This window comes from Podarcis bocagei (genome assembly GCF_964188305.1).
Source record: "Podarcis bocagei genome assembly, chromosome: 14".
Taxonomy (NCBI): domain Eukaryota; kingdom Metazoa; phylum Chordata; class Lepidosauria; order Squamata; family Lacertidae; genus Podarcis; species Podarcis bocagei.
The window spans coordinates 11,942,758-11,956,762 of NC_138139.1; the positions used below are offsets into that span (position 1 = coordinate 11,942,758).

General features: G+C 45.4%; 1 long non-coding RNA gene across 1 annotated transcript in view; it reads left to right on the plus strand.

Moving 5' to 3' along the window:
• LOC308573301 overlaps positions 1 to 13,701 on the plus strand; it is a 77,217-nt gene extending 63,516 nt beyond the window's left edge. Inside the window, exons 2-3 of the long non-coding RNA XR_014002013.1 lie at positions 10,543 to 10,853; positions 13,138 to 13,701. This is a non-coding gene — a long non-coding RNA (uncharacterized lncRNA). The remainder of the gene's footprint in view (positions 1 to 10,542; positions 10,854 to 13,137) is intronic.
• Positions 13,702 to 14,005: the final 304 nt, after the last annotated feature.

Consider the following 14,005-nt stretch of genomic DNA (forward strand, 5'->3'; position numbering starts at 1 on the left):
GGCTGGGGCAGGTGTTCCCACCCCCCGCCCGGCTTCGCAGCAGCGCTACGAAGCCCGGCGGCTGGGGCAGGTGCTCCCGCCCCCCCCACCCCGCTTCGGAGCAGCGTTCCGAAGCGGGGTGGCTGGGACAGGTGTTCCCACCCCCCGCCCGGCTTCGCAGCAGCGCTACGAAGCCCGGCGGCTGGGGCAGGTGCTCCCGCCCCCCCACCCCGCTTCGGAGCAGTGTTCCGAAGCGGGGTGGCTGGGGCAGGTGTTCCCACCCCCCCGCCCGGCTTCGGAGCACGGGGAGATCGCTTCTCCCCACCGCCCCTTGCTTCAAAAGAGGTCCGGGGGCAGCGGAAGCGCTCCCGCTGCCCCCGGACCTCTTTTGAAGCAAGCGGCTGCGGAGAGAAGCGATCTTGAAGGAAGGGGCGGTGGGGAGAAGCGATCTCCCGGCCGCCCCTTGCTTCAAAAGAGAAGACCCGCTGTCCCCGGGGCAAGCTTCGTTTTGCGAAGCAAGCCCATAGGGAAATTCGTCTTGCGAGGCAACTCGAAAATGAAAAAACCTTTCATTTTGCGAGTTTTTCATCTCGCGAGGCGTTCGTCTTGCGGGGTACCACTGTAAAAATATTAAATAAAATTCCATATTTTATATTTAATATATTTTCAACTAATTTATGAGTAGTTTAAGCGATTTACTAGTCAAGTTGCATCTGCTTCCCCACTCAGAGGTCTAAGTGGAATCTGTGCATGCATAAGCCCCACTGAGTTCAACTAAACTTACTTCTGCTTTCCTGGGAGTAAACCCCATTGAATTCAGTAGGGCTTGCTTGTGTGTAGACACGCATTTGCTTTCACTGCTTACTGTAACCTGAAGCGCCTGTAACCCGAGGTACCACTGTACTCTACCCTGAACTTTTTAGAGGAAGACTGAGTATAAAATGTATCTATATTTTGTATTTTAAATTGTGTTTTTATGTTTTTGCCATGGCCTTTGGCTAGCACAATAAACTTACTGACGATGAAAACCTGATAGCCATGATGCGTTAAGATAAGAAGTAAATACATAAAAGCCTCACAATTCATCAAAAATGTCTGCGAACTGAATTAAATATATTGTTGGCTAGAAAGGTACAGATTTACTGCGATCCACACTCTACACAGAAATCAAGTAGTCTTCTCTCATAAATAATGTGCCCCCGTGCCAGACATAAAGCTGTTTGATGTGCAGTCTTGGGAACATGCAACGTAAGGGAATCAAATTATGTGTACCTCTACTACCTTCCGAGTATAGAAAATAAAATTACACAGAAATTTTCTGTCTGGGTCCTTGCCAGCTGAATTATGCCTATGGCACACACCCTAATCCCTGGAAAGGTAATGGGAAGAAGAGATGGATTTCAAAAACTCCGTTGCTATCAGTGGCATAGCGTGGGTTGCCAGCTCCCACTGCGGCGCAGAGCGGAGCGAATGGGTGGGTGGGAGGGAAATGGACAGAGTTAGTATGCACATTCAACTGCCTAAGGTGTCCGCATCACCCAGGGGATAGCAGCCACAGAAATAAGAGAGGTCTGGAGAGGTCACTTCCTGGTTCACACAGAGAAGCTGTTTTCGATGGAGCCCAGAGACAGAAGCGTGTAGCAGCACCGGGAGTTGAAATTTTGCACCCCAACAATTTTTGCACCCCAGGGCAACTTCCCCCAGCCCTCCCCCCGCTACACCATTGGTCGCTATTACTTAGCAAACGGAACGGTTGCCCTGATGTGGCTAATTTGGGCACAGTTTGCCCTTCGGGACTGAGGTCCATTTAAGGTCCATTTAATGTTTTAAGGATGTGTAAGGACCTTTCTTTCATTTCTCTATTCTTTTTCATTCTTAAACTTTATTTCATGTTTCTTTCATCCCCCCCCTTAAAATTGTAACTAGTTTATTCACACACACCCATTTATTTCAGTGGGGGACTTTTCTCTTTTTAAAGAAAAATTATTTATAATTTTCACTTTTACATATTTCACATTCACATTCATGAAAAAGAAAAATCATTTATTCATAAACTTCCCTCCCCACCTTCCACGGTTCATTCTAATTATCCTCTGCTGCTACATATTCTAATTACTCCATATTGGGTTTTTTTCTCACTTTATCCCAACTTAATTAATTTACTCTAATCCTGCTAGCGTTTTAATTTGCTCACGATGATTCTTCAGATACTCTGTTAGGATATTTCCGTTCCACCTTAAAAGGGAGCAGGCTTTGCAAGTCACAGAGTCTGCGCATGTCCTAATCACAGAATGTTTATGTTTGCTGTATTCCTTTCGGTTTTGTCAGTCGGCTCAGAGACGCTGACAGAATGGACGTGTTTTCTTTTGTTCTGTTAAACGCTAAATAAAGTCTGTAAATTATGCTCTTCTGTGATGCAAGCTTTTGGCTGCGTTTCTGCTGAAAGAGGGTGCACCAAGCCCTGGAATGTGGCTAGGAATTTCTAAGGCTTTGTGCCCCTAACTGTTGGATCTGCGTGACTACGGGAGGCCGATGGATGTCCAGAACTCCGGCTTGGGGGGCTCAGATGGACGTTATCTCCCTGGCAGTTTTCCAACAACAAGGTTTCGGGCCCAGATTCACGGCACCTACAGGAGAGTAAAGCTGCAACAGACTGCGTTTGAGGTATGTGGGGAAAGCGAAAGGAAGGGACGTTTTCCTGTTTTACCTCGGCAAGGAGTCTTTGAACTCCGGCAAGGCTTAATTGGCCTGGGAGCTGCGCCAAAGAGAGTTCGTGATTAATGAGCTGCCAAGATAAGGAGTCTTTGAAGGCATAGGGCTCACGGCTCAAGTAAAAAGCTGAGATGGATCTCTTACAGACCTCAGAAACTGCTCAGTGTCCTAAGTTGCATGGGCAGAATTATGAATCCTGGGCAAAATGGTGTGAATCTTTGCTGCGTCAGTTTGGGGTCTGGCATACTGTATTTGAGCCCCCCCCAGTTCCTCTGACAGAGAGATGGAAATCGCAAAATTCGAAAGCGATAGACGTAATAGTCCTATCTGTATCTCTTGAGGAAATTAAGACGCTGGCTGGCAACACCACTGCACGTGCAATGTGGACTGCTTTGGAAAAAGCTCACAAGCCAATAATCCCAGCCCAGAGTTTGACTGCATCGGAGGTCCTAGCTGTTTCCCAGAATGCGGGTGATTGCAGGGATGCTGAGGGCACCGGTTGCAAGCTGCAGGGGGAGCTGACCGTCACGTCATCCCAGGCAGCATTCCAGCCTCCAGGGGGAGCCAAGGAGTCAGCAGCTGAGAGCTCTGTTTCTCATGGGAACCAAGGCCATCGCCTTTGCAGAGGCCGGAAAGGCAAAGGTAAACAGAGCCACAGGCAGACACCTGCAGATGGCCAGGAGCAGAGGGAGGGTGAAGAGCCCGCGCCAAACAAAGCGTTGTTTGCTGGCACAGCTTCACCAAAGCCTAAAGGCACGTCTGCTGGCCAGAAGCAGGGGGGCAAGCTGCAAAAGCCCACGCCAGTGGAAAGCAAGGTTTTGCTTGCTGGCACAGCTTCACCAAAGGCTAAAGGCAAGTCTGCTGGCCAGGAGCAGGGGGGCAAGCTGCAAAACAAGGGTTTGCTTGCTGGAAAGACTGCTCCAACAGCCAAAGGCAGATTTATTGTGGATTCAGGTGCCACCCGCCACGTTTCCAAGGACAGGCATCTCTTTATCTCCTTCAAGCCTCAGGAAGGTGAGATCCACCTGGCTGATGGAAGGACGTTGCAAATTGCAGGAGAAGGGACTGTGAAACTTGCAAGTCTGCACACTACCATCAGTAATGTACTTTATGTTCCAGGAGCGGCGAGCAACTTGTTGAGCGTCCCACAGCTTACTGGGCGTGGTTTTCAGATTTCCTTCAAGAGGAGCGTCTGTGTCATCAGTAAAGGCAAAGAGGACTATTTGCATGCAAAGTTTATGGATGGTTTGTTCCATATAACTTATGATGACACTGCTGTTGTGAATAATGCTGATTCTTGTTGTGTTGCACAAACTAACAAAGTTCTTCATGCAGGTTGCATTCACGATGCGCATCGAAGGTTTTGTCACCTCTCTTGGAAGGCACTGGCCAAGATGCCAGAGGTGGTTGAGGGTTTGAACATCAAACCCTGTAAATTTCACATGAAATGTGTATCTTGTGCAGAGAACAAGGTGAAGGTTGCTCCAAAAGGCAAGGAGTCTAGCAGGCAGGCTTCCAAACCCTACCAGCTAGTGCATGCAGACCTGGCTGGTCCACTTGTGCCCTCTATAGGAGGAGCAAGGTACTTCATGATTCTGATTGATTCTTTTTCCAGGTACATTCATGTGTATTTGCTCGAACAGAAATCGCAAGCGTTTCCAAAGTTTAAGGCATTCTGTGCTTGGTTGGAGAATGTGCACGGTAAACGTATTTCTTGTTTTTTTACTGATCGGGGCGGGGAGTTTACTTCTCAGCAGTTTGAAGCTTTCCTGACTGAGAAGGGAATCCAGCATGACATGTCAACGCCCAGATCGCCATGGATGAATGGTCTTGCGGAGAGAGCAAATCAAACATTGCTGCAAGGAATCAAAACCTTGTTGCATGATGCCAATCTCCCTGATAAGTTTTGGGGGGAGGCTCTGGGGAATTTGGTTTACACCTTTAATCGCAGATTGTCATCACCAATTGGTTGTACCCCCTATGAGAAGATGTTTGGCAAGAAACCCAACACCAAACACATGAGAATTTTTGGTTCGGACATGTGGGTACGCACACAACAAACCAACAAGCTTGGGAAGCGTGGAGCACATGGTTTGTTCATGGGGTACGAAAAAGGTGCATACAGGGTATGGATGACTGACTCTAAGTCCATTAAATTCACAAGGAGTGTTGAGTACAATCCCAAGTGGGGGGAAAATGTGGGAATTTTCCAGAGTTACCCAGAGGAGGATGAAGGTGATGTCAAGCAAGCAGCTAAAGATGTGAAAGCTGCTGCTGCTGAGGATGAGGATGATGATGAGGAGGATGATGATGATGATCAGAGTTCGGATTCCAGTTCAGTGGGCGGTGCTGCTGCTGCTGCTGGTGTCAGTGACAGTGATGACACAGCAGACTACAAGAGCGCACAGGCCTCAGTCAGACCATCTGATGCGTCTGACAATGAACTGGAAGAACCACTGTTCACCATTGGTCATTTTTCTCCTAAGAAAGAGGAGATGAGTCCAGAAGACTTGCGTCTAGTACGGAGATCTGAAAGGGCGACCAAAGGCAAACCTCCAAAGAGGTATGCTGATGAGTTTGCTAAGACAGCAACTGCTGTTCTTAGTAGCTCAGAGAAGGTGTGGGAACCTTCAAGCTTCAAAGAGGTTCAGGAGTTAACCTCTAAAGATGCTGAGCCTTGGCTTAATGCCATGAAGGCTGAAGTTGATTCCTTGAACAGGAACCAAACTTGGGAACTGGTACCGGTAGTCCCAGGAATGAGACTGGTTGGCAGCAAATGGGTCTTCAAGGCCAAGACAGACCAGAATGGCAAGGTAGTCAAACACAAAGCCAGATTGGTTGCCAGAGGTTTTTCACAGGTACCAGGACAGGATTACCACGAGACCTACTCTCCCACAGTCAAATATGAGAGCATTCGGCTGATGCTCAAGGTCGCTGCGGAGGAGAAACTGCATGTTTCCCACCACGACATTAATACAGCTTTTTTGTACGGGATTTTGGGGGAGGAGCTGTACATGCTTCCACCTGATGGGATGCAGATACAGAAGGGAATGGTCTGTAAACTGCGGAAATCCTTATATGGTCTCAAGCAGAGTGCCAGGTGTTGGAACACAAAACTCACTGAGACATTGCTTTCTCTAGGTTTTCACCAGGGCAAAGCTGATCCATGTGTGTTTGTCAAGGAGGAGGGGCAAAACAAACTGTATTGTTTATGTTTTGTTGATGATCTTCTGATGTTTTGGAAGAATCAGGCTTTTTACCAAAGCACCCTAGCTCAGCTGAAGGAGCACTTTGACATGAAGGATCTTGGTGAGGTATCCAACTATCTTTCTCTGCAAGTGGAGAGAGACCAAGCAGGTAATTTTCTGGTACACCAAACACAGAAAATTGCTGATGTATTAACCAGGTTGAATTTGGTTGATGCAAACCCAGCAGACACACCAATGGTGACAGGTTACCAGGTAGACAGTACTGCTGAAGCGTTTTCTGACACAACGCTGTACAGATGCATTCTAGGCAAGATGAACTTCATTGCCAGATGTTCAAGACCTGACATAGCTGTAAGCTGTAATCTGCTTAGCAGACATGCCAACAATCCTACGGTTCAGGATTGGAAAGCTCTGAAGCGCATAGCCCGCTATTTGAAAGGGACTATGCACTACAGGCTGAGGTTCACCAGTCAGAAGACTGGAGGTCTTGAAATCTTTGCTGATGCAAGTTTTGGAAGTGACACCACGGATGGCACAAGCACTTCTGGAGTATGCTACATGTACAACCACTGCCTGTTTGACTGGTTGTGCAAGAAGCAAACAACAGTGAGCCTAAGTTCCTGTGAAGCAGAACTCAATGCTCTGTCATTTTCACTCATGGATTGTGAATGGTTGATGCAACTGTTTAAGGACATCAGGGTTTCTGTGAAATGTCCTATACAAGTTTATCAAGACAATAGATCGTGTTTGGCTTTGCTGAACTCCGAGAGTTGCAAGCAGAGAACCAAGTACTTGCAGATTAAGCTACATCGTGCAAGAGAGTGTATTCAAAAAGGACTGATTCAGGTGTCCTACATGCCAGGAAATGAAATTCCTGCTGATCTGTTGTCTAAGGTTGTTAACAGAGAACAACTTAAGGTTTATGTACAAAAGTTGCAATTGGGTGAACCACAGGTACAACAGGTTACACGGAAAGGGGGAGGATGTTAGGATATTTCCGTTCCACCTTAAAAGGGAGCAGGCTTTGCAAGTCACAGAGTCTGCGCATGTCCTAATCACAGGATGTTTATGTTTGCTGTATTCCTTTCGGTTTTGTCAGTCGGCTCAGAGACGCTGACAGAATGGACGTGTTTTCTTTTGTTCTGTTAAACGCTAAATAAAGTCTGTAAATTATGCTCTTCTGTGATGCAAGCTTTTGGCTGCGTTTCTGCTGAAAGAGGGTGCACCAAGCCCTGGAATGTGGCTAGGAATTTCTAAGGCTTTGTGCCCCTAACTGTTGGATCTGCGTGACTACGGGAGGCCGATGGATGTCCAGAACTCCGGCTTGGGGGGCTCAGATGGACGTTATCTCCCTGGCAGTTTTCCAACATATTTTCCACTCTTCTTTAAACACTCTTTCTTCCTGATCTCTTATTCTGCTGGTTAAACCTGCCATTTCTGCATTTTCCATCAATTTCGTCTGCCATTCCTCTGTCATTGATACTGTTCCCTCCCTCCATTTCTGGGTCTATAATATAATATTTTTAGGCATTCTGCTACCCCTTCAATGGCTCAGCCTTGCAAAATTTCAGGTAACTGGACGAAGACTTTCTGTTTGGAGGCAATAAAAAAAAAGGACATAGATGCAACCTACAGTTATCTAAGCAGAATTTGCTCTACTAAAAAAAGAAGTAATTTTATTTTATGTTTTGTTCAGAGATTGCTCACCCCATTTGTATTCTCTCAGAATCTCTGTTTAACAAAGAGCAGACTGTCAGAGAATTCTGCTTCTACCTGTTAATGGCACCTACCAATTAAGCGGAGAATTTTGAGAGGCATTTTCCATTCAGCCTAGGAAGGAGTGCAGCAGGGAATTCTTTAATCATGGTTCAGGTACAGCCACCGGAACAGTAACCTCTCTGCTTCTTTGACAAAAATTGCTGCTGGCAAGAGCTTCAGGCAATGCTAGCTTGTTCCATATATGAACAAGGAACATCCCTCTGTCAAGTTCCTCTTACTTCCTGTACCTTCTCAATATTTCCCTTCCATGGGAATGCTGATGAGACCTATCACTGCCCTCACCAAAATGAGTCAGAGAACCTTGAGCAATGCATAAATCTGGCGGCATCCTGCAATACCCAAGAGGTCTGCAGAGATCTTGCTCACCAGCGCAAATACTTGGTTTTATGCCAATGTGATTTTGTATTTTACTGCTGTGGTACCTTGAACCCTGCAGTTTGCTGCCAGGGTTCTAATGTAGCCTCCAGCCAGTTGCCACCTAGGTGCTGCCATTAGCATTTAAATTCCTGCAGGTGACACAGATCCCCACAAAAGGCACACATGTCTCCAACATGGCACCTGTCTCCTCGGTCATGAGGTGGAGAGGGTGGTTTTCTCCCTTGAAAAAGACATAGAGCCGAAAGAGGAAGTGAGAAGAGAGGCACTCTTTACCACTTCCTCTTTCAGCTCTACGTGCCTTTGAAAGCTCAGATTAATTCTTCTGGCGATCCAGCTTTTACCCAGATTCTTTGGGAGCTAGCATGGAAGGAGCACCCTTGATTTGCAGGGGTTGGTCATTTTGACCAGGATTGCAGAGGGTGAAAAGCAGGCGACCCTGGGCCATCCTTGACAAAGGATGATCCTCTATTAGAAGGTGGACCTCTGTTTGAAAGGCTGCCCATAAAATCATTGAATCACAGAATTGTAGAGTTAGAGGGGTCATCTAGTCCAACCAGGAATCTTTTGCCCAATGAGGGACTCAAACCCACAACCCTGAAATGAAGAGAGAGCTACTCCATCTGGTACGTAGGCTGAGACCCTACCTGCCCGCAGACTGTCTCACCAGAGTGGTGCATGCTCTGGTTATCTCTCACTTGGACTACTGCAATGCACTCTATGTGGGGCTACCTTTAAAGGTGACCCGGAAACTACAACTAATCCACAATGTGGCAGCTAGACTGGTGACTGGGAGCGGCTGCCAAGACCATATAACACCGGTCTTGAAAGACCTACACTGGCTCCCTGTACGTTTCCGAGCACGATTCAAAGTGTTGGTGCTGACCTTGAAAGCCCTAAATAGCCTCAGCCCAGTATACCTGAAGGAGTGTCTCCACCCCCATCGTTCTGCCCGGACTCTGAGGTCCAGCTCTGAGGGCCTTCTGATGGTTCCCTGACTGCGAGAAGTGAGGTTACAGGGAACCAGGCAGAGGGCCTTCTCCGTAGTGGCACCCACCCTGTGGAATGCCCTCCCATCAGATGTCAAGGAAATAAGCAACTATCTGACTTTTAGAAGACATCTGAAGGAAGCCCTGTTTAGGGAAGTTGTTAAGTTTTTAATGTTTGATGTTTTATTCTGTTTTAATATTCTGTTGGGAGCTGCCCAGAGTGGCTGAGGAAACCCAGCCAGATGGGTGGGGTATAAATAAATTATTCTTATTTTTTTTAATGATATTTATTGAAAAAAGATTTTTTAAAAAAAATTACAAAGAAAAAAGACAAAAACAGAAAAATAAAAAAATAAAACCATCATTTTCAAATTCTCCACTTTCATTACCTTCTTTCCATGACCTCCTCCTCCTCCCATCTCTTGTATCTTAATTAGTAATTATCACAGCAAATCCTTTCCATAATTCATAATATTCTGTCATTATATTACCTTACTCTATTTTCATCTGATCTTATAAAAAACCTTAAAACTTAAGACTTAAATCTTATTTTTACCAACTTCTCATAACCATTACCTTTTTACCTAATTCTTTAAACATTTTTACAAGAGCCAAGTAATTTCATTTCAACATTTTTCCAACGTTCATCAATTTTATAAAACATTCCTAATGATAGAAAAAAGAAATAAAAACAATCCAATCTTCTTCCAGCGTCCCCTCCTCCCGGTCCCGGGATTGTCAGTCCTTTTTATCCCATTAGTCTGGCACATTAACCTGGTGATCTTATATCCGAGGCCTTCAAATCTCTTCCATGTCCCTTCCGCAGCTCTTCTTCATATTTTCCTTTTACTCGTGGGAACTCCAGCTTGGTAGTGTTTTTGACCCTTTTCAACAAATCAGCCCCTTTCCCATAGTCCAGACTAGACTCCATGTGGTATTTTTTCAAATTCCCTCCAAAATTGGAAGCCCCAACAACTCCAAACCTCTGACGGCCCATTGCCAGACTCGGAAAGTCCAAACATCCCTGCATATGGGGGTCAGTCCAACCCCCCATTTCCAAATCAATCCAAACTTTGTCTTTCCAAATCTGGTTTTTTTCCAAGTTCATTTGTCAAATCCAAAGGCTCATTTTCCTGCTGGGCCAAAAGTCCCTCCATCTCTGGCGCCCAAGATTCTGCAACATCCTCTTCTCTCATCTGCTCTGTCAGGACACACTCCTGTTTAAGTTCCTGGGTGGGCTCCATATAGTTTCCCACTACCTGTTCAAATGTTCTGGCCGCATTAGTCATCAAATCCGTCTTCTGACTTAACTGATCCAATAGGGCATTTATTTTACAGAAAGCACCCAACAGTGCTTCTGAAAATTATTCTTATTCTTATTCTTATTCTTGTTCAGTTGCTGGGAATTGTAACTCTGTGAGAGGTAAACTTCAGTGCTCAGGATTCTCTGAGGGAAAGAAGGTGGGTCAGACGTTTGGCAGCTGCCTGAAGTTGCCCAGTGGTGCCCTGGGCCTGGCAGAGAGAGTGTTCCTGGAGCCCAGAGCCCATTGGCTCCTGTCCTTGGCCAGGCTCTGACCTCACAACCAGCTGTGGAATCCTGGGGAATGTTTGGTTTCCTAGGAGACCAGGTGAGTTGCTTGAAAGGATCCCTGGCTAAGCTGAAAGCCCAGTCAGTTGGGAGCAGTTAGAAGCCAGAAAGCAGCCATTCTTCTGTTCTTGTCTTGAAAGCTGTGCAGATGGATTGACTGACTTTCTGGACATATTCGGTTTTCTACCCCCATGGAACAATGTGCTGCTGGTTACGCAGAAGGTAAAGTCATGGGAAAGAGGGAAGACATCCTGAAGATTCGTGTCCCCACCACATGCCCAGTTTTTAAAGATGCTCCTTGGACCAAGGACCTTGGTTATTTGACCATTGCAAGTATCATGCTGGGTGTTACGTGAGCCAGCAATTTTCCCAGGGAGGTTTCCGATTAGTTTTCTGAGTTTCCTTTTTTTTGTCGCCATCCAAATTGCAGCAGAATTGCCATCCTCCCATCCCAAATATTCAGGAGAATGGCAAGTTACAGGGAACCAGGCAGAGGGCCTTCTCGGTAGTGGCACCCGCCTTGTGGGATGCCCTCTCACCAGATGTCAAAGAGAAAAACAACTACCAGATTTTAGAAGACATCTGAAGGCAGCCTTGTTTAGGGAAGCTTTTAATGTTTAATAGGTTATTGTATTTTAGTGTTCTGTTGGAAGCTGCCCAGAGTGGCTAGGGAAACCCAGCCAGATGGGCAGGGTATAAATAAATTATTATTATTATTATTATTATTATTATTATTATTATTATTATTATTATTATTATTATCCTTCGCCGATAGCCCGACTTATACCTAGGGATGGAGGAGACATTCAGTTCAGTTCACATTTAAAGCAGGGTAATTTCTAAGATTTGCAGTTTCGAAACAACATAAGCACTGAAACACAATATGAAGATGGAAAGAAGATAAAGTCCTTGCCAGAGAAGAACGGCACATCAAGTTGATGGATTATGCCGAAATGGCTAAAACAGGATGTCAGGGAACTGCCATCAGAGGGAAGAGGAGCGGAAAGTCGCTCCAGTGATGCAGGGGAGGGAACTAGCAAGGAGAGAGAGAGGGTTCCCACGGGGGAAAGAAATCCAGGGGACACCAGGGAGAAAGGGGAAGCTGAGAGCAAGGCGGAGGGGAGGCTCAGAGACTCTTCCAGTGAGATCAGCGGAGAGAGCACAGGACCTCCGCTTGGCACGCCCACGCTGCGCAGAAAGCTTCCACGCAGAGAATCTAGGAGGAGACTTGGAGTCAAGCAACTTTTATGTTGGAGGAAATTTAGGTCCCGCCCACTGACGGATTCTGCCAGTGACTAAGACAGTCGCGTTTCAAGGGCTGTCAACCAGGGAAAGTTTTAGCTATACGGCTAGCTTGGAGCAGTTTGCAGTTTACGCACAAGCAACCCCAATTCCCATTACACAGGCATAGGCAAACTTGGCCCTCCAGATGTTTTGGGACTACAACTCCCATCATGCCAGCTGCCCAGAGTGGCTGGGGAAACCCAGCCAGATAAGCGGGGTATAAATAAAATATTATTATTATTATTATTATTATTATTATTATTATTATTATTATTACTCTCATTCCCATACCTGCTAACATTTCTTTGATGAAGATAGGGCCATCCTATTCCACAATAATATTAATTTTATTTTTACACCCCATCCATCTGATTGGGTCGCCCCAGCCACTCTGGGTAGCTTCTAACACATATAAAAACATCATTAAATGTTAAACATTAAAAAACTTCCCTATAAAAGGTTGCTCGGGTGTCGGATAACTCCAGACCCTCCAACATTTCCCCAATGAAAATAGGGACATCCTACCATACCCTCCAACATTTCTCTGATAAAAATAGGGACAGCCAAAGGAAAAGCGGGACCTTCTGGGATCAAATCAGAAACCAGGAGGGGCATATATTAACTAAAATAGAAACATCGCCACCTGACCCTACTCCCACCCACCATGGCCCCCTCCACGTCTTCCCCCCTTTTCTTTCTAATGTAACACTAATGTCTCAACAAATGAAACTGACCTGTAGAAAATGTAATTTGAAAAAAGAGGCATTGCACATACTTTTGTAAACCAAGAAATATTTAATTAAAAATACTTTTTTTAAAAAAAGAAAAAGAAACCAGGAGGGCTTCTGTAAATCTTGGACTTTCTCTGGAAATAGTAATAATAATATAATAATAATTTATTATTTATACCCTGCCCATCTGGCTGGGTTTCACCCAACCACTCTGGGCAGCTTCCAACAAAATATTAAAATACAATAGTCTGTCAAACATTAAAAGCTTCCCTAAAAAGGGCTGCCTTCAGATGTCTTCTGAAAGGGAAACTTGAAGGGTCTGCATTCAAAGTTAGAGTCCAGTTTAAAGAAAAATCATGTCTATAGTTTTTCTATAGACGTTATTTCTGAATTTGCAACGTATGCAAATTGTTTAACCTCCTCCCTCATTTATGCAAATTGCCTCCGTCTTTTGTCCTCTTTTTCTGGTGATACATCATTGGCCACCCTAGTGAGGAAGCAGGCAGCGATGTGCTCAGAGAATCACCATCGCACACGAGAACTGTTGCTTCATTCTTTGACACGCCTTTGCAAGAAGCTATTCTTGGATCCCTTCTAGGAGCAAAAAGGAGGACTGGCTTAGGGTGTTACACAGAAAACTGAGATCTGCATATGCAACCCTTTTTCTCTCTCCTCCTTCTCAATGTGGCACGTTGAACTTGCCTCGCAACGCCTTTGACATGCATCCTGGTGATGACTGATTGAGCCTTAGAAACTGTTGCAACAGCACAGATTGTGGTGGGTCACAACTTACCAAAGATGGCAGAAGGGACCTTCCTGAGCCAAGAATCACATGATTGCATGATATAGCATCCCAAATGAGCTAGTTAGAGTATGATTAAGGGACTTGGAAGGATGGAACTGTTGATGAGTATCATCAATCTGTTAACAGTAGCTAAACGGTGGTGTCTAGTAGCTTCATTGTACAGCTTTCACTCTATGCTGAAGATGCCCATCTATATCCCTGGCCTCTGACAGTTAAAGTATTTTGATGATGATGATCTCAAGGTGATGTATAAAACATAATGAAAACAGAAACAGAAACAATGAATAACTTCATTGACGCTGGAGCAACTCCACAGAGGTTTGACTTTACCCCCAGAAGTGCACTCCATTGTCTCTCACGACAGACTGATGCCAGAATGCATAGTGACCAGAGAATGTGCATATTGCCCAGGGGTCAATATACCTTCTTCTTCTTTGAAATATACTCAGAGTTGAGAAGGATTTCATGCTCTTTATTCAGCTCATAGTGGTGAGGAGGAATGGAAGTTCCCCCAGAATGTCTGCTTTATATACATTATTTACACAATGGGCCCC